This window comes from Trichosurus vulpecula, chromosome 2, assembly GCF_011100635.1.
Source record: "Trichosurus vulpecula isolate mTriVul1 chromosome 2, mTriVul1.pri, whole genome shotgun sequence".
NCBI classification, from domain to species: Eukaryota; Metazoa; Chordata; class Mammalia; order Diprotodontia; family Phalangeridae; genus Trichosurus; species Trichosurus vulpecula.
Window position 1 is genome coordinate 32,478,635 of NC_050574.1, and position 20,952 is coordinate 32,499,586.

Consider the following 20,952-nt stretch of genomic DNA (forward strand, 5'->3'; position numbering starts at 1 on the left):
CTCACAGAGACTAAGGGGTGCTGGGTCACAGCGGGGAGATCAGGAATGAGGGGAATGCACTTCCTCCCGGGCATAGGTTCTTGAAGGCTTAGAGCAGGGGCCTCCTCCTGCTCCACATTCTCCCAGGCTCTCTCACTCCTCCCATGATTTCCTATTGCCTTATCTGTAAGGAGCAGCAGCTGGATAGAGGAGGCCTGCCTTTGGTCTGATCCACACTGGCTGTGAGACCCTTGGCAAGTCTCATAAGCATTCAAGATGCAGACGGTGCTGAGCCACATGGGTAGAGGGAGTCTCCTCGCTAGGATCTTCCCTATTCCAATGAAATTACAGATCCAGCCAGCTCCCTTCTTGGGCTTGGCAGTATACAGCGGCTGTGTCATCCCACCTAGGAAAACGGAGGGTTTGGGTGGAGGGCGCAGAAGTCTAAGTGGTCCCCCACTGGATCACTTCTAGGCCAGTCCCTCTTTCCCTCAGAATGGAGGGGGTACAAGATGGGCACCAGACAGCTCCTCCCAGAGCCTCTACGGAAGGAGGCCACCAGGGCAGTCATTTCATCCTGCTTCTTTCCTTGCATTCTCTTCCCCCATTAGACTGTAAGCCCCTTGAAGGCAGGGACTGTCTTCTGCCTTACTCTGCATCCCCAGTGCTTGGCACAGAGGCCTGCAAACAGTAGGTGCTTAATCAATGCTTATTGGCTGACTCGGATGTGCTCATTTTTACTGAGTTTTTGTTTAACCGTTACAAAAAAGGAGTGAATATGGAGGGGTAAGAAGATGCTTCCAGAAATGACTTCAATGTTAATGTCATTACCACATTTGGAATTGGGGGAGGGGAGGGCCTAAGTTTCTTGAGGGTAGAATTGTTTCTCCTATGTTTGTATCCCCAAGTAGGTGCTAAATTGCCTGGAACCTAGGACTGCTTGGTTCTGTGGCTAGGCCTGGGGTGTCCCACGGAGGGTCAGTGACTGGCATTTCCACTGTCACTCTCTTGGCCAGTCCCTGGCCTCAGTCAGACTGTCCTATGTGGGGCTGGGAAAAGGATTCTAAGGTTTGCAGAGAGCCTGAGGTGGCAAAGGTGCCAGGAGGGCATACTGATCCTGGCCCCCAAGGGCTCGGGCTCAGCGCCTGCCTTTTCCCATAAGGGTAGCAGGGCTGGCTCTGAGCAGTCCTATTCCTTCTTAGTTCTCAGGGTGCTCCACATGCCCCAGTAGGTCCTACCCTTTCTCCCCTGGGGCATGGGCATTCTTGGGTAGAACATTCCCACACAAAGCAATCGTGGCCCACCAAGTCAAAGTTAGCCAAGAAAACAAAGGTAGGCCTGAGAACTAAGGACCCACAAGCCATGTGAGAAGGGGCAGCTCCCTAGGAACCGCTGAGCCCCAATCCAGGGAGGAAGAGGGCAAGAGGCAAAGGGGACAGAGACAAGCTTCCCTAGTCAGGCAACAAGCATTTGTTAAACCCCTACTATGTGCTAATAGGGGAAATGACATGCATCCACACAAAACAGAGACAAAGCAGAGGAAGGAAAGGCAGTACTGGTGGCTGGGGGCTGGAAAAGACATTGGAGATGGCAGGCAGAGTGGGATGTATGAGGAACACTCAGTGTGGCTGAATCAGAGAATGCAGGAAGAAGGCAAGGGCTTCAAAGCCCTTTATCTCGGGGCGGGGGGGGAGGGGGTAGGAATAGGGAGCCACTGAAGTTCACTGAAGGAGGGCAGGGGCAAGACACAGATCCACACTTGAGAACAGTCTCTTTGATAGCTGAGCAGAGGTCAGACTGGATAAATGAAGCCACCTACTATGTGCCTGGCCATGGGCTAGGCACCAGGGATACCAAAAAGGGCAAAAGACAGTCCTGGCTTTCAAGGAGCTCACAGTCTGGTGGAGGAGACAACAAGCCAGCAACTCTGCACAAACAAGAGAAAAGATGAGATAAATCGGAGACAGTCTCAGAGAGATTAAGATAAAGGAGAATCAGGAAATGTTCCTTCCAGAAGACAGGAGGTTAGCTGAGCCTTGAAGGAAGCCAGGGAAGGCAAGAGAGAGAGAGTTCCAGGGATGGGGCACAGCCAGGGCAAATGCCTGGAGATAGGAAAGCCAGGGGATCAGTCACTAGATCCCAGAGGGTGTGGAGGGAAGGAAGGTGTAGGAAGGGGCCAGGTAATGAAGGGCTTTTAAAGCCAAAGAGGAATTAATCTTAGCCCCTGGAGGTAACAGGAGCTGGTGATGCTAGCTGGGCAGGGGAAGAGGCCGGGACATAGCGGGGTGACTAGAGTTGACTGCGGAGGGGTGTGATGTGGTCAGACCTGCCCTTCAGGAAGCTCCCTCTGCTAGCAGAGCAGTGGCCAGACTGGCCGGCCCAGCAGCAGATGTGAGTGTGTGCACCGGGCTGGCCTCAGTGTCACAAGGCAGAACCACAGGGCTTGGCAATGACTGGCCACGGCCACGAGAGGTGAAAGATAGAGAGATACTGGGGATGATGTGGGGGCTAGGAGCCTGGGCTGTGCCCTCAACACTAACAGGAAAGTTAGGAAGACGGAAAGGCTCAGGAAGGAAAATGGCGAGTCCTGGGTTGGCTAGGTTGAGTTTGAGATGCCTAGAGAACATTCACATCACAGCTAGGGGACGCCACAGTGCATAGAGTGCCAGGTCTGGAGTCAGGAAGACTCATTCCTGGGTTCAAATCCAGCCTCAGACACTTATGTGCTGTGTGACCCTGGGAAAGTCACTTTACCCTGTCTGCCTCAGTTTCCTCATGTGTAAAAAGAGCTAGAGAAAGAAATGACAAACCACTCCAGCGTCTCTGCCAAAAAACCCCAAACAAGGTCACAGAGTCAGATACGACTGAGAATTACTGAACGATGACAAGAAATGAGACATTTGGTTCAGGATGTCCAAAAGGCAGACTGGAGCTCAGAAGAGAGACCAGGGCCGGTTACGAAGATCGGAACAGTCTGCAAAGATGCTAACTGAACCCCCGGGAGCGGACAGGATCACCAGGTGAAACAATGTAGAGGGGGAAGGGCAGGCCATACAGAATGGGGCTCAGGGGGACACCCAAAGTCAGTGGGCATGACCTAGATACTAAGCGATCAAACCAAACTGAGAGGGCACCGTTAGGCAGGAGAAAAACTGAGAGAGATGGAAACAGAGAGAGAGAGAGACAGAGATAGAGAAAAAGAAAGACACAGAAAGACAGATACCATGAGAAAGACCAAGAGAGACAGACAGGGAGACCAAGAGACTGAGAGAGACAGGAAGAGAGACAGAGACACCAAAAGAGAGACTGAGAGAAAGATAGAGAAACAGAGAGAGACCAAGACAGAGAAAGAGACAGAGAGATAGAGAGACAGATATAGACACAGATACCAAAAGAGACCAAGAGAGAGACCGAGAGACAGACAGAAACAGAAAGAGACCAAGACAGAGAGACAGAGAAAGAGAAAGAGAAAGAAAAAGACACAGAGACAAACAGATACCAAGAGAAAGACCGAGAGAGACAGACAGGGAGACCAAGAGACTGAAAGACAGAGAGAAAGAGAGACAGAGAAAGAGAGACAGAGAGACAGAGATAGAGAAACAGAGAGAGACCAAGAGAGAGAAAGAGAAAGACACAGAGAGACAGATACCAAGAGAAAGACTGAGAGAGACAGACAGGGAGACCAAGAGACTGAGAGAGACAGAAAGAGAGACAGAGACACCAAAAGAGAGACTGAGAGAAAGATAGAGAAACAGAGAGAGACCAAGACAGAGAGACAGAGAGACAGAGAAAGAGAAAGAGAGATAGACAGATATAGACACAGATACCAAAAGAGACCAAGAGAGAGACCGAGAGACAGACAGAAACAGAAAGAGACCAAGACAGAGAGACAGAGAGAGAGAAAGAGAAAGACACAGAGACAAACAGATACCAAGAGAAAGACCGAGAGAGACAGGCAGACCAAGAGACTGAAAGACAGAGAGAAAGAGAGACAGAGAAAGAGAGACAGAGAGACAGACACCAAAAGAGACTGAGAGACAGAGACAGAGAAACAGAGAGAGACCAAGACAGAGAAAGAGAAAGACACAGAGAGACAAACAGATACCAAGAGAAAGACCGAGAGAGACAGACAGGGAGACCAAGAGACTGAAAGAGAAAGAGACAGAGACACCAAAAGAGAGACTGACAGAGACAGAGATAGAGAGAAGCAGAGACAGAGAGACAGAGAAACAGAGATACTAAGAGAAAGACCAAGAGACCCAGAGAGATACACAGAGACAGAGAAACAGAGAGATGACAAGAGAGTGAGACTGAGACAGAGAGAGGTAGAGAAAGACAGAGAGACAGAGACACCAAGGGAGAGACTGAGACAAAGAACACGCACAGTGTCACAACAACCTAGACTGGAGGGTATCCCATAGGCAGGGCATGAAATGATTAAGAGATAAAAAAGATTAAGAGAGTCACTGGAGATATAGAATGAGGCCAGAGAAAAGCCCACCCTCTCACCCTCACCCAGCTTCTATAGCTCGGGATCCGTCTCCCCAAACCCCGCTCTGCGCTCCTCCTCTTCCTCCCCTCCTCTCTCTGTGACCCCTGAGAGAGCACTGAAGCCTAGTGCCCATCTCTGACACTGAATGTGTGACCCGAGTCGCTAACTTCTGGGCCTCACTTCCTCACCGGTAAAATGGGGAAGCAATGCTTAGGAGCCACCTCACAGTGACCATGAGGCAAACACTTTGTAAACCTTAAAGCTCGATGCAAATGTGCACTATGACCCCCCACCCCTTTCTGGTCACTCTTCCTCCTCCTCCTGGAATCAAGCGGGTTTGGAAGGGACCTGAAAGGCCATCTGGTACAACCCGAACCTGAACAAAAACTCTTCTCAACCATCCCAGATGTTGGGTTGCCTGCCCTCGCTGGAAGGAGCAAAGCAAGATCACCCAGGAGGAGGAAGCTCCAAGCTCCAGTGGCAGCTCTGTTCTGCCTCCTCTCCTTTCTCCCCAGCCCCATCTCTCAATGGTTCCCTTCCCTGAACGCTCTGTCATGCCCCCTCTTCTTTCATCCTTCACCCCACCCCTCAGGGATTCTCTTTTCTTCCACTTCAGGCCCCCCCTTTCATCCTACCCTATCTCTGTGGTCCTCCCTTCTTCCCCTTCCCCATCCCTCCATGGTCTCCCTTCTCTTCTTCCTCATCCCTCTGTGGTCCCCCCTATCCTCCTCCCCGATCCTTCTTTGGTCCCCTCCCCATATCACTCTGTACTCATCTCTCCTCCCTCCCCATATCACTCTGTATTCATCTCTCCCCTCCCTCCCTCTGATCCCCTCCCCATATCACTCTGTACTCATCTCTCCTCCCTCCCCATATCACTCTGTACTTATCTCTCCCCTCTCCCCTCTCTAATCCCCTCCCCATATCACTCTGTACTCATCTCTCCCCTCCCTCCCCCTGATCCCCTCCCCATATCACTCTGTACTCATCTCTCCTCCCTCCCCATATCACTCTGTATTCATCTCTCCTCATATCACTCTGTATTCATCTCTCCCCTCCCTCCCTCTGATCCCCTCCCCATATCACTCTGTACTCATCTCTCCCCTCCCTCCCCCTGATCCCCTCCCCATATCACTCTGTACTCATCTCTCCTCCCTCCCCATATCACTCTGTACTCATCTCTCCCCTCTCCCCTCTCTAATCCCCTCCCCATATCACTCTGTACTCATCTCTCCTCCCTCCCCATATCACTCTGTATTCATCTCTCCCCATATCACTCTGTATTCATCTCTCCCCTCCCTCCCTCTGATCCCCTCCCCATATCACTCTGTACTCATCTCTCCTCCCTCCCCATATCACTCTGTATTCATCTCTCCTCCCTCCCCATATCACTCTGTTCTCATCTCTCCCCTCTCTGATCCCCCTCCCCATATCACTCTGTATTCATCTCTCCCCATATCACTCTATATTCATCTCTCCCCTCCCTCCCTCTGATCCCCTCCCCATATCACTCTGTACTCATCTCTCCTCCCTCCCCATATCACCCTGTATTCATCTCTCCCCATATCACTCTGTATTCATCTCTCCCCTCCCTCCCCCTGATCCCCTCCCCATATCACTCTGTACTCATCTCTCCTCTCCCCCTCTGATCCCCTCCCCATATCACTCTGTACTCATCTCTCCTCCCTCCCCATATCACTCTGTATTCATCTCTCCCCTCCCTCCCTCTGATCCCCTCCCCATATCACTCTGTATTCATCTCTCCCCATATCACTCTATATTCATCTCTCCCCTCCCTCCCTCTGATCCCCTCCCCATATCACTCTGTACTCATCTCTCCCCTCCCTCCCCCTGATCCCCTCCCCGTATCACTCTGTACTCATCTCTCCTCCCTCCCCATATCACTCTGTATTCATCTCTCCTCATATCACTCTGTACTCATCTCTCCTCTCCCCCTTCTGATCCCCTCCCCATATCACTCTGTACTCATCTCTCCTCCCTCCCCATATCACTCTGTTCTCATCTCTCCCCTCTCTGATCCCCCTCCCCATATCACTCTGTACTCATTTCTCCTCCCCACCTCTGATCCTCTCCCCATATCACTCTGTTCTCATCTCTCCCCTCCCTCCCTCTGATCCCCTCCCCATATCACTCTGTACTCCTATTATCTCTCCCCCTTCCCTCATCCCTCAGTGACGTGCCTTCTGCCCCTCCCCATCCTCCTTTGGTCCCCTCTCCACATCACTCTGCAGGCCCCTCATCTCTCCCCCTCCCCCTCATCGCTCAGTGATGCCCTCTTCTCCCCCTCCCCCTTCTCTCTGATCCCCTCCCCCATCATTGTAGTCACCTCATCTCTCCCCCTCCCCCTGTCTCGATGGTTCCCCCTTCTCCCCTCCCCCTCTGTTGGTGGTTCCCCCCCTCCCCCTTCCACATCCCTTGGCCCTCCCCCAGCCCTCTCCAGCCTCCCCTCGCTCGGCCCCTCCCCCTCCCTTGGTGGTTCCCCTCCCCCTCCGTGGCCCCGCCCCCTCCGCGGCCCCGCCCCCCGCCCCAAAGTTTCGGTTCGCGGTCGCCCCGCCCGCCCCCCTGGCCAGAAGAGAGGCTCTGACCTGTGCTCGGTCTCGGGCGGGGGCCCTTCCCGGAGCCCGGCTCGGCTCGGCGGTTGGCCCGCCCGCCGGGCTCGCTCCGAGGCTCAGTCGCAGAGCGGCTCTGCCGGTCCGTGCGTCCGTCCGTGCGTCCGTCGGTCAGGGCTAGCGGGGTCACTGCCTGCCCGCCGCCGCCTGCCAGCGCCGCCCCGACGGGCAGCTTCAGTTTCCAGGGGCCGCCGCGGGGGCTGCCGGGAGTCGTAGTGCGCGCTACACTAGCGCGCAACCCCAGGGGGCGAGAGCCGGACCACAACTCCCAGGAGGCCCCGCGGGAGCCGGGAGCCAGGACCCCTCGGGCGCTGCTGCCTGCGAGGCTAGAGGCTGGGCAGCGGCGGTGGCCGCGGAGGCGGGGCCGGGGGCGGGGGCGGGGCTCAGAGTGCGGCACCATAGCGCCTCCTGGCGGCGCATAGAGGAAGAGCCGCAGCGCCTGAGCCCCAGGGGATGGTAAAGCTTCTTCCATCAATCCACAAGCATTCCTGACGCTTCTGTCTACCTGGTGCTGGGCACTGAGCTAGCCCCTGGGGATGCAAATACAAACAATGAAACGCTGTCTGCTAGCTGGGAGCTTCCAGTGGCCATTTTACAGATGAGGCATCTGAGTCCCTGAGGAGCATTCACAAGGTTGGGACTGGAACTCATTCCACCGCACTAGATAGTAATCATTATAAATATGTGATGCTTCAAGGAACTGTGATTTCATAAGCATGGGTACTTGTACCTTCCTATGTCTTGGGGGAGAGTCTTCATAAGACTTCATATGACTTCATAAGTCATATCAACAAGCAAGCACCTACTATGTGCCCCGCATTGCGCTAAGTGCTGGAAATAACAAAGAAAGGGAAAAAAACCAGTCCCGATCTCAAGGAGTTCATGATCCAAGGCAAGAGACAACATGCAAACAAAGGTGCAAACGTGATGGAGACAGGATAAAGAGGAGATAATCTCTGAGGGAAGGCACCGGCTAGCTTTAAGGGGGATGGGAAAGAAAGGCTTCCTACGAGGTAAGACTTTCAGGCATGAGGCAGTCAGTGAAAAGGCACAGGCTGGGGAGACGAGTTTGGGATTTTTTTTTTTCTGTAAAGGACAGCAAACAGGCCCCCGTCATTGATTCAGAGTGAGTCCAAGTGAGGAAGGTGAGGCTCCTGGAGCCAAGTGACTCTAAAATCGAATCAAACCCCCTTATACTAGCTGTGAGACCCTGGACTGTCACTTAACCTCTCTGTATGACCTTGGGCAAGTCACTTCCTCCTCAGTAAAATGGTAATTTATGTAGGACCCTCTTTACTAAATCATTATGAGGATCAATATATGTAACCTCTATGGCAAACCTTAAAACCTTATATATAAATGTGAGTCATTGTTGTTGTGGCCAGAATTAATCACCTTATAACCAATGTACTACTGTGCCTCTCTGACCTTAGCTATGTGGGCTCCTAGCTGACTGGAAGAACATTTCTGTAACAAGTTATTTTCTCCGTTAATGCTTTGGATTCTAAAATCACAGTCTCCCACAGTGCGACATGAGTAAATAAGTTGTTGGTCAGTCATTTTGGGTCATAACCAACTCTTCATGACCCCATTTAGGATTTTCTTGGCAAAGATACTGGAGTAGTTTGCCATTTCCTTCTCCAGCTCATTTTTACAGATGAGGAAACTGAGGCAAACAGAGTTAAGTAACTGTAACCCAGGGTCACACAGCTAGTAGGTGTCTGAGGCTAGATTTGAATGCACAAAGAAGAATCTTCCTGACTCCAGGCCCAGAATTCTATCTACTGTGCCACCATAGAAAGGACACTTAAGGAAAAAAAACAAACAAACTCAAGACAGCTGTGCTTCTGTAGACCAAGACTACATGGAGGTCCAGCCTGGAGTTATCACAATTTTGAGGGCATTGAAGGATCAACTCTCAAGATATATGAAAGAAAGGTGGCAGCTAGGTGGTGCAGTGAATAGTGCACTGGCCCTGAAGTCGGGAGGACCTGAGTTCAAATCTGAACTCAGACACTTGACATACTTACTAGCCGTGTGATCTTGGGCAAGTCACTTAACCCCAATTGCCCTGCCTTCCCCCCTCAAAAACAAAGATATATGAAAGAAAGGAAGAAAACAAATGATAGGAAGTTACGAACCAGCTTATTTCCCTACCACTCAAACAATTATTGAGAAAACATTAATAAGTTCTGACCCACATACTTTCTTCCTTGTCTCTATAAAATCCTTATATGAATGATCTAAGCACATGTTTGAAGTCATTCATGATGAAAATATGTAGAGGGCAAAACGATATTCTATAGTAGACCACATTTTTGCAGTCATACAGCTGATAGAAGAGTGCAGAGATCAGAATCTACTGTTTGTTTACTTTTTAAAAAAAAACACTTAATTGCGAAAAGCAAGCCTGAAATCCTAAATTTCATTTTCTGTAATTTAGTTCTAGCTTGCTAGGGTCCTTTTGGACACTGACTTTGTCATCTAACAGGTTCATTCCACCCTCTTTGTGTTACCCACAGATTTCACAACCATTCCATCTGTACTCATTCCTACCATTAATTAAAAAGTGTTGAACAGGACAGGTCCAAGCACAGATCCCTGGGGCACTCCACTAGAGACCTCCCTCCAACTTGATGTAGTTCCGTTAATGAGTACTCTTTAGGTCTTTAGGTGCCAACTTGACCATTCGCAAAGCCCTCACTGTACCTAAGTTCATACCTGGTCTCAAATTCTTACTACTACAACTACTGCTATTTTTCAGTCATTTCTGACTCTCTGTGACCCTGTTTGGCGTGGTTTGCCATTTCCTTCTCCAGCTCATTTTACAGATGAGGAAACTGAGGCAAGCAAAGATGAAGCGACTTACCCAGGGTCACACAGCTAGGAAGTGTCAGGCCAGATTTGAACTCAGGAAGACTGTAAGCCCTGCACTATGGCTTTACCTACCTACTACTACTACTAGCTACTCTTTGCGTATTGCCTATTATACGTAAGCACTTTATGACTATTATCTCTTTGGGTCTTCACAACAACCCTGGAAGGCAAGCTATTATTCTACAGGTGAGGAAACTGAAGGAAGGGTAAGTGACTTGCCCAGGGTCACACAGCTAGTAAGTATCTATGGACACACTTGAACTAAGGGTCTTCCTGACTCCAGGCCTGGCACTCTATCTTCTGTGCCACCTAGTTGCGTGACTCACTTAACGGCTTTCTGCCTCAGTTTCCCTAGCCATCCAAATGAGGACAATAATAGCACCTACCTGCCAGGATTGTTTTGAGGATAAAATGAGATATTTGTAAAGCATTTTGCAAACCTTAAAGGGCTATATAAATATTAATGATTATTATTAGGAGTAGCCTGAGTGGCTCTGTCAAGCTCTTTGTTGAATCCAGATAAAACTATATCTCCAGCATCAACAAGAGGAAGAAATGCTGCAACTCCTTTTTTGTTTATTTATTTATTTATAGTTTTCAGCATTCCTTTTTATAAGATTTTGAGTTCCCCTCTCTTCCCGCCCCCTCCCCAAGACAGCGTGCAATCCGATATAGGCTCTCCATATACATTCAAATTAAACATATTTTCACATTAGTCATGTTGTAAAGAAGAATTAGAACCAATGGAATGAACCACGAGAAAGAAGAAACAACAAAAAAAGAGGGAGCAAATAGTCTGCTTCGATCTGCGTTGAGACTCCGTAGTTCTTTCTCCGGAGATGGATGGCATTTTCCATCATGAGTCTTTTGGAATGGTCTTCAATCCTTGCATTGCTGAGAAGAGCTAAGTCTGTCAAAGTTAGTCCTCACACAATATGGCTGTTACTGTGTATGATGTTCTCCTGGTTCTGCTCACTTCACTCAGCGTCAGTTCATATAAGTCTTTCCAGGTTTTTCTGAAGTCCACTTGCTCATCATTTCTTATAGCACAATAGTATTCCATTACATTCATACACCACAACTTGTTCAGCCATTCCTCAATTGATAGGCATCCCATCAGTTTCCAGTTCTTGGCCACTACACTACAAAAAGAGCTGCTCTAAATATTTTTGTACATGTGAGTCCTTTTCCCATTTTTATGATCTCTGGGATACAGACTTAGAAGCAGTATTGCTGGGTCAAAGGGAACGTACATTTTTATAGCCCTTTGGGCATAGTTCCAAATTGTTCTCCAGAATGGTTGGATCAGTTCACAACTCCACCAACAATGGAAATGCTGCAACTCTCTTTTTTTAATGAAGTCATGATGGTACTTTGGGATCACTGATCCCTTTTCTAAGTGTTCTCTGACCACCCATTTGATAACTTATGGTATTTTGCCAGGGATTAATATGAATCTTATTTATGAGATAAGCACCTACTGTGTGCCAGGCACTGTGTTAATAATCACTTTACATTTATCTAATTTTATCCTCCCAACAATCTAGGCAAGGCTATTATCATGCCTACTTTACAGTTGAGGAAACTGAGACAGGAAGAGGTTTACTTGCTTAGGATCACACAGTTAATAAGTGTCTGAGGTTAGATTTGAACTCGGGTCTTCCTGACTCCAGCCCTAGCACTCTATCCTCAGTGTTGCCTCAGCAGTAATATATGTCAATTCTTTGAGTTCATTTGGAAGTTAAACTCAACAAGAATAGATAGATGCTCACTCATTATCCTCTTATTTATTTGGGGATAATTTAGGTAAATTCAAGCTAGATTGTGCCAGAATGAGGGATTTGCATTTTATAAACCTACAAATTTTCGAAGCCACCCTTCTCTCTTTCAGGGTACAATCCTTTCCTGGCCTTTGGGAGTGTTGTGCTCTTCAACCTCTCCCTTTGATTTAGAGAATCTTCAACTGTAAGAAAATAATCCAGATTTGGAAACCCAATGTTGATTTTCTCCTCTGCACAATTATTTCCCATTTGGGCCAGCATAGAAGAGAGAATGTCAGAACTCAAGCGTGCTTCATGCTGCCTAAGATCACAGCTTCATTCAATCTGGAGCTGAGAAGGACCATAGAGATCAGAGGTTCATAGATTTATAGCTGGAAGGGACCTTGTGGGGCGGGGGAAGGTCTTCCAGTCCAAAATATTCATCTTACAGATGAGGAAATTGTGGCCCAGAGGGTGATTTCCCCAAAGTCACATTGATTCCAGACCATTCATCTGAATTAATTCCAGCATTAGTATGTAAGGTTTAGGCTAAATTGCAAACTTTTCCTCTCCTATCCCTACTTTTTTAAAGTATAAACATATTGATACAATTTGTTTTTGAAATAATAAGATACTTCCTAAGACATGCTAATACAAGGTAGTTTGATTAGCTATTGTCAGTGGAAAGACAACTTAACAGTGTAGTATGAACAGCAACTATTGTAACTGATTTCATTATTGTAACTGATTTTATTGCCACTAAATTATTTTCCCAGTTTACATTGTTGCTCTCTGGATCTGCTTACTTCACCCTACATCGTTTCCTACTGGTCTTCCCATGCTTCTCTAGGAATCCTTATTTATTGTCATTCCATAGAGTGCAATCATATTCTATTACACTTATCTCTGTTTTGTTCGTGATTTGTTCAGCCCTTCATTCCCCAATTGTTGGACACACAACTTTTAGTTTCTAGGCTTTTTGGTTGTCACAAAATACTTTTGTTCTGAATATAGATGGGTCTTTTGCTGGCTCTAATCTAGGGAATATAATCCTAGTGATGGAATTACTGAGTCCAAGAATATAAACAATTTAGGGTTTGGATTTATTTCTTCTCTCTCTAGATCTAATTTACTTAAAGGTCCACTCAAGAGCCAGTTTTCCATGAGGTTTTTCATGGTCCTCCCAGCTGCTGGTGGCTGCCCAGTGACCTTGTGTTTTATTTGTACATACTTAGACATGTGCTTTTCGTCTCCTTCCCACCCCTAGAGAGTTGGGGCCATTTCACTTTTGTATTTTTATCCCCAAAGACTAGCACATAGTAGGTGCTTAATCAATGTTTGACGGATGGATTGACAGGTGATTTCATTGGTGTGGGAGCTTCTTTTTTCAGAAACTCCTACCAACAAGCCAAATGCACTTCATCAGCTCTTCTGGAACTTACAGAAGAGTTTTCTGGGACACTGAGAAGTTAAAAAGACTTGCACAAGAAAACACAACTAGTGTGTGTCAGAAGCAGGGTTTGACTCCAGTCTTCAGAGTTCTCCAAGGCCTCTAATGAGAAGGTTGGGCTCCATTTTTTCATATTCTTTGATTCATTAAACCTCTGGCTCCCAGCACTAGGGGAACAGAGGGAATTATTTATAGTTTAGGCTATGGCTCAGGATCCCTAAAGGAGGGGAATAGAAAGGTACTCATTAGACAGTTTGAAGTAGGTATTGAACAGGTACTTATTTCCTAGAGACAAAAAAACACAAACCACACAGAAGTACACATTTGACAAAAATAAGCTTAATCCAGGGCTCCTGTTATGACTCCTGTTATGATCTACCAGAAGGTTGATACTTAAATCTTATCAGAAAACAAAGCCATTTACAGAACTGCTAATTTTGCATTTTACAGTTCACCTCGGTTCTGCACTGTGCAAACAATTCCCAGTAGATGTCGGTTGGTAAAACTGCCAGGCTTGGGCCAACCTGTTTGTTAGTGGTTGCCCACTCCTTAGCTGTTACCCTTTCTGTGTGGGTACCGTCAACCTTACAGAGTTCATTCTAAGAAAGACAAACAAAATTAGGTTGCATGCACATGTTTATTTCTCTCAAAGCAGCAACATGTATGAGTCCATACATGGGAGTTCATTAGAAATGAGCTCAAAAAAAGGATTGTTGAAGGGGATTTTATATCCTTAGAGCAGGCCCCCTCCCCTCCTGACTCAGGATTCATGTCAGCCAGAATTTTAGTCTCCATATGTGTCAACCATAAGATGGGAAAGGAATTTCTTAATAGTATAGGGTTCATAAAGCAATTAGATAAGGGAGGTGCCATAGTGTCAATTGAAGTTAATTTCCAGAAGGATGCCAGGATATCTAGGTTCCTTCTTTCATAAACATAACATAACATAACAGGGTTCAACAGGAAAGATAGTGACTAAACAAGGAAGAGACATAAAACAATAAGATAAGGGAAATGTCTGGTGGGCCTGGTCCTTGTCAGAAGAATGTTCCCAGTCAGTAAAATCCAGAAGGAGAGCATGGGTTCACTCAGAGAGCATGCAAAGCATGTCAGTTATGCCAACCAGGGTGTCTTTTCTGATTGGTTAGCCCAGGTTTGGAGCTTTTTCAGGTGATGAGGGCTCAAGCTTGTTTGGAGGGCCCAAGATGGTTTACAGTACCCATTTGCCTAAGATTTATAAAGATAAACCCAAAAGAGGCCACCCAAACACAGACTCCAGCTCTCCTAGTTAGGACATACGCTGTAGATGCCATGTACTCACAGCTGTACAGATACCAGGGTAGGGAACAGGCCAAGTCACTCTTTCTCCCAACCCTTACCTCAGAAAACAGTTCAATGATCCTGAGATGATTCTGAGAAGTAATCCATCTTCAAAAAATGATGAGAGCCTTGAGTGTGGGGTTACTCCTTTTTAAACAGCTACAAAGTTATTACAGGGTGTTCCTAAAGTCTGGACACATAGGCAATTGATGGCAATGTGGAGTTATTGCATCAAGTTCACATGAATCTTGCAAAGCACATCAACCTTTGCATCACAAATGATGGAAATCATGTTGAAGATTTTATTTGTTAATATTGCAATTAAATAAAAAAATTTCATTCATTTCATTCTTGAAAATATGCATTTTGCCTATGCGTCCAGACTTTAGGAACACCCTGTAGTTCTTCCAACCCCTCAGCCAATATAGGGATTCCGTCTTCTCCAAGTGTGAGCTCTTTAGCCTAGAGTCACAAGACCCAAATTCTATGTGGCAGATCAGAATCATGAATGGCAATTAAGCATTTTGCATGGGATAACCCTTATCACCCAAGTATGGATTCAATTTGACTATGAACATTCATCATGCCCTTACCTGCTGGGTGCTCTGCTCAAAGGAATGGAAATTTTGATCGCTGAAACCTTGCAAGATATCTTGGGATTTACGGGCTAGATTTCTTTCTTAAGGACATGCCTTAAACTCAAACCACTCTGGCTCTTACTGATTGGCCAACAATAGGTCCCAGGCAAAGCCCCAATATTGTTTGGACCCTGATTGGCTCAGAGTGAATGTAAATAGCAATTGTTTCTGTTTTGGCCAGAAACTCTGAGGGTCTTCCCCTCTCAGATTGATTTTTTTTTTTGTAACAAGGCAAAAGAGGCCATTCTTTGCCTCATTCCTTACCTGGTCTTAATCATTAAATGGCCATTGCCTCAGTCAAACTGAGACATTGTTAAAAAACCTTAGCTAAAAAAGGCCAAGGTCTCCCACTGCATTGCAGGCCATCTCTAGTTGTCCTGATCTATATCTACTGGACCCTGATGGTTCTGGAGGAGAAAGTGAGGCTGGTGACTTTGCCCAGCCCTCCCTCACTTAAATCCAATTCCCTTGCTTGTCATGGCATCACCTCCCTGATGTCATGGTCCTTTTTGAGAGTGAAGGACAAACAACACCAAGAACCTGAATCCCAAAGCATGCCCAGAGAACTCCAGGCTACACTTATATAATATAAGGATCAGTTGAGGGACCCTGGGATGGTTGGCCTAGAGATGAGGTCTTGGCAGCCCATGATAACTGTCTTCTCCTTGGCCTCTGGGGGCAGAATCAGGAGCAAGCTGCAAAGAAGTTAATTTAGGCTTGATTTGAGGGTTAAGGGTGGGAAGAACAATCCTGCTAAAAGTAAATTGGAAGGTACCATGTTCTGTCTCTATGGAGGTCTTCAAGTATAGACCGGATGGCCACTTATCAGGTATGCTGTAATGAAGATTCTTTTAGGATTATGGGCTGAGCTGCTCACATGCCTTCCCACTCTAAAAATTCTGTGATTCTGTGACCAACACCTGGAAGGATCTGGGAAATACCTGAGATGAGCTTTGGAGGAAAATAAGCTTCCTGAGATACAAAGTGGAAGAAGGCATTCCAGACATGGGACGTGGATTATATAAATATCGGAAATGGGAGAATGAAAGGCAGAGTACTAACTGCAGCTTAATGATCCAATTTGGCTGAAATTAAGAGTCTTTGAGGAGGAGTAATAGGAATGTAATGGGAGCAAATCAGAGCAGCTACATTTTTAGACTCTATATCCCTTCATGCTTTGAGATTACATAGCAACAATCCCTTATTGGTTCCTGTGATGAAGATGGAGGCGTAAATGGGAAATTGTGCAAAAGAGAACTGGCCAGTAAGCATGAAGGGTCATCTGTATTCTCTCTCTTTTCCTGTGTGTTGAGCATATCATGACCCTTCAAACTCTCCATCACACTCATGTTGGGGTAAGAGATGTCTCTCCTCTCTCCATCTCCTGAATGAGTGTTGCCTCAGTCAAACTGAGGTACCTAAGGTTAAAGACCTCAGCTTAAAAAGGTCAAGGTCTTCCATTGTATCCAGGGCCATCTCCAATCATCCTGAGCTCTATCTGGCCACTGGACCCAGATGGCTCCAGAGGAGAAAGTGAGGCTGATGACTTTGTACAGCCCTGCTGCACTTAAATCCAATTCACTTGCAAGTTATAACATCCTCCTCCTGATGTCATGGCCCTCTTCAAGAATGAAAGAGGAACAACAACCACACAGCAGTGAGCACATGCACTTACCCAGACAATCCTGTGATTGTATTTCAAATTCCCTGAAGCATAGATCATCAGAGATTCTGAGCTGTGTCTTTTTTTTTTAAATACTATATTTTGCTGTTGTTGTTATATACTACTCCCTCTGGACTACTTCCTCATTTCTTGCTAGCACTGGTGGATCAGGTCCCCAGAGGGCAGCTTACTAATTCTCCCTCTCCCAATAACAGTTCCATCTATGGATAACTCTGGCCACTGGAGGTTTTCTTAGTACTGCTTTGCATAAGCCCCCATCTAGTGTGCTCTCCAATAATTGTCAGCTAGTAACCTCAATTAGCTTTTAGGGGAAAAAAGTATTTACTGAGATGATGTAGAAAGAATAATTAGCCCTAAGATGTCTGGAGGATACTTTTCCACACAGGTCTGTGAGAAAAGTGAGCTCAAACTGGGAGTAGAGTAGTAGTGAGGCACACATTGCCTCTAGTTACTGGAAATCCTTTTCTCCCTTCCTAGAGGCTTCTCCCCATGAAGTTCCCCTTAGGTATAGTTCTCTTCTGCACTTATCTCTGTTGTAGAATCCTGAAGCTGCTTGTCCTTGGTGTATCTAATTTGTCTTTGGTTACCTCTCCGTCCCGGGTTAGGTGTATTATAATCTAGTCTTCCTGATGGTTTGGTTAATGGGTTCGCTCCCTTCCCTCCCCTCATGGCCCCATCTCAATGTCTCCTCAAGGTCTTTCTGAGCCTAGAAGCTTCAAAAACTCATCTGCTTTGCTACTGAATTGCATACTTCCAAACTGGCTTCTTGAATTACACATTGACCCAGAGGTGTGTCTGATTCTTTCAACCAATCACAAATTATTTCCTGTGTGGTATTGTCTGTTTTCATCCAATAACCCAAGATCTTCACTCTATTAAATGCTTACTATGTGCCACACACTGTGCTAAATCCTAAGGCTACAAAGAAAGGCAAAAATACAATTCTTGTTCTCAAAGAGTTCACAGTCTAATGGGGAGACAACATGAAAACAATTAGAGATGACCAAGAGAAAGAAGGCACTAGCATTAAACACCAGTGGAGAAGTATGGGACTTTTGTGTTTATATAATTGGGATGGGGATGTAAACTCCCACTTTCCCCTTAGTTAAACATGTGTGGTCCTTGGTAAAACAGATGGAGTGCTTTGGGCAAAATCCATAAAGCCAAATCCTGGATAGCTCTCTAGTGACTTGGAAAGGTTCAAGCATTGTCCATTTCCGGAGCCCCTCCCAGTGACTTGTACTACTACAAAGCTTCAGGACAGTCTGGAGGCACAGTTTACAAAGGTGATATCATGGATAAAGTGCTGAACTTGGGAGTTTGGAAGACTTGAATTAAAATTCTCCCTCAGAGTCCCTAACTAGCTATGTGACTCTGTCTGACACTTAATCTAATTTGCCTCAGTTTCCTCATCTGTAAATGGCCATAATAATAACACCAACCTCACAGGATTGATGCAAGGTTCAAGATAATACATGTAAAGCGTATTTGCAAACCTTATGGTGCTATATACATGTTAGTTTTAAGCATTTTTCCATACTTCCAAACACATGACAATGTTGTTTTTCAGTCACGTCTGACTCTCCGTGACCCCATTTGGGATTTTCTTGGCAGAGATACTGGAGTGGTTTGCCATTTCCTTCTCTAGCTCATTTTACAGATGACGAAACTGAAGCAAACGGGGTTAAGTGACTCGCTCAGGATCACACAGCTGGTGTCTGAGGCCAGATTTGAACTCACAGAGATCATTCTTGATACAACTTTGCAAATAGATGTAATTTTACAAAATTCTCATGGGTTACTGCATGTCTTGCAGCTTACAAAAGGCCCCAAACCAAAAGCAATTATAAAAAAAAGAAAGAAAGAAAAGAGAATCAAGGCTCCCTTCTCAGAAGGAAAGCTGAGTTCCTCTCTGCAGACTCTTAGAGCACATGAGACTCTCCACCCAGAGTTTGGGCACTTGAGGTAGAGTGAAAGTCAGCCCTTCCTCTTTAGCTGGGTGAAAACTCTTTTGTGATTCCTTTTCACATATAGGGTTACTTCTCCAATTCATGCTGGCGCTAGTGGGTTGCCTCCCCAAAGGACAGCTGACTACCTCTGTCCTTAGGGTTCTCTCATTGGGTAACTTTGAGGAAGTTAGGTGGTATAGTAGAAAGGGTACTGGGCCTGGAGTCAGTAAGACCTGAGTTTGGCCTCGTTGTGTGACCTTAGGCAAGTCACTTAACCTCTGTTTGCCTCGGTTTCCTAATCTGTAAAGTGAGGATAATAATAGCACCCACATTCCAGGGTTATCATGAGGATCAAATAAAATAATACTAGGGGCAGCTAGGTGGTGCAGTGAATAGAGCACCAGCCCTGGAGTCAGGAGGACCTGAGTTCAAATCCGGCCTCAGACAATTGACACTAGCTGTGTGACCTTGGGCAAGTCACTTAACCCCACCTGGCTTCCCCCCTCCAAAAAGAAAAAAAATTAGAGCCACAAATAAGATAATACTTGTTTCACTGTTACTACCTCCCTGCTCCCAAGCACTGCAAAACAGAAGCCTCTTCTAGAACATAATAAAACAAAACAGATCCACACATAGGCTGTATATGAAAATGTATGTCTCATTCTGCACCTATGGGCCATCATTTTTCCGCCAAGAGTTGGGAAGAATGACTTACTTATCATCAGTCCTCTGGAGTGTATTAGCAAGGCAACAATCACGATATAGACAATAATTGTCAATATGCCTATGTAGCTCTATATCGCAAAATATAAGAGACTCTCCATATAGAAGGTAGAAGAAGTAAACCATTTATTCAGATACCAGAGGACCAGATCCCAAAACCAATAAGCCCAATCCATCATAGCAGCAAAGAAATTAATATACATTATCACAGCATAGAAGGATTCCATTCCATAACCTCCCCACCCCCCTGCTGGGGCTTTGCCACACCAACAAATACACTCACAGCACAGCTAGGACACATCTCCTCTCTCCCCCAGCTCTAACAGCCCTGAGGATTTCCTGCTCCACTCTTCCAGTTCCTCTGGTTCAGCAAGCTCCTCCCACCACATGTGACTTAAGCAAGTCACATGGGCCTATTAATGGGTGGGAAAGATCTTCAAATTTAAATTACCATTACATGGAGTCACGTTGGATTATTGCATCATGTTCTCATGTCTTTCACAGTTGTTTTCCTTTACAATGTTGTAGTCATTAAATAAATTGTTCTCCTGGTTCTTCTCACTTCACTCTGTGTCCGTCCATACAAGTCTTCCTAGGTTTGCCTGAATCTCTCTATTTCATCATTTCTCATGGCATAATGCTATTCTATCACATTCATATAACAAATTTTGTTCAGCTACTCCCCAATTGATGGACCTTCATTTTGTTTTCAGTTCTTTGCTACAAGAGAACATACTGTTGTAAATATTTTTGTGTGTATAGATCTTTTTGTGATTTCTTTGACCTCCTTGGGACATGAGCCTAGTAGTGGTATTGCAGGGTCAAAGCATATGCACAGTTCAGTGATGCTTTGGGTACAGTTGCTTTGTAGAATGGTTATATCAACTTGGATGTCCACCAGTGGTGGTGTCTCCTCTATAGCCCCTACAACAATTGCCATTTCCAATTTTTGTCATCTTTGCCAGTCTTACAGGTGTGATATCAAACCTCAAATATATTTGAATTTGAATTTCTTTGCTTTGGAGGATTTTTCATATGGTTGTCGATACCTTCCTTCTCTTCTTTTGAGAACTGCCTCTTCATATCCTTGATTATCTATTGGGAAATAGTTCTTATCCTTATATGTTTTAATCAATTCCTTACACAGCTTAGATAACAGACCTTTATCACATTAACTTACTGCAAAATAATTTAACTATTTCCCTTCTAATTCTAATTGAATTGATTTTATTTGTGGGAAAATTTTTTCAATTGTATGTAAACAAAATTGTCTGTGATTCTTTCTATTCCTTCCTTGGGTAATGACTCATCTCCCATTCATAGTTGATAGGTATTTTCTTCCTTGGTTGGTTGGCTGTTTCTTGTCCTTTGTTCTTGAAGCAGATCAAAATGATATCACTGTGTTGGGGTCAAGGTACAGTATGTCCAACTGTGGCTGATCAGACCAGTA

At 45.8% G+C, this 20,952-nt stretch overlaps 1 protein-coding gene across 2 annotated transcripts in view; it reads right to left on the bottom strand.

Annotated features, from left to right (window-relative positions):
• MIB2 (mindbomb E3 ubiquitin protein ligase 2) overlaps positions 1–7,301 on the bottom strand; it is a 50,524-nt gene extending 43,223 nt beyond the window's left edge. The window contains exon 1 of one of the 2 annotated variants that reach the window (XM_036747358.1): positions 7,078–7,301. The gene's annotated coding sequence lies outside the window, so the exon portion shown is untranslated. The remainder of the gene's footprint in view (positions 1–7,077) is intronic. The other variant, XM_036747356.1, reaches the window with a different exon arrangement.
• Between the last annotated feature and the right edge of the window lie 13,651 nt (positions 7,302–20,952).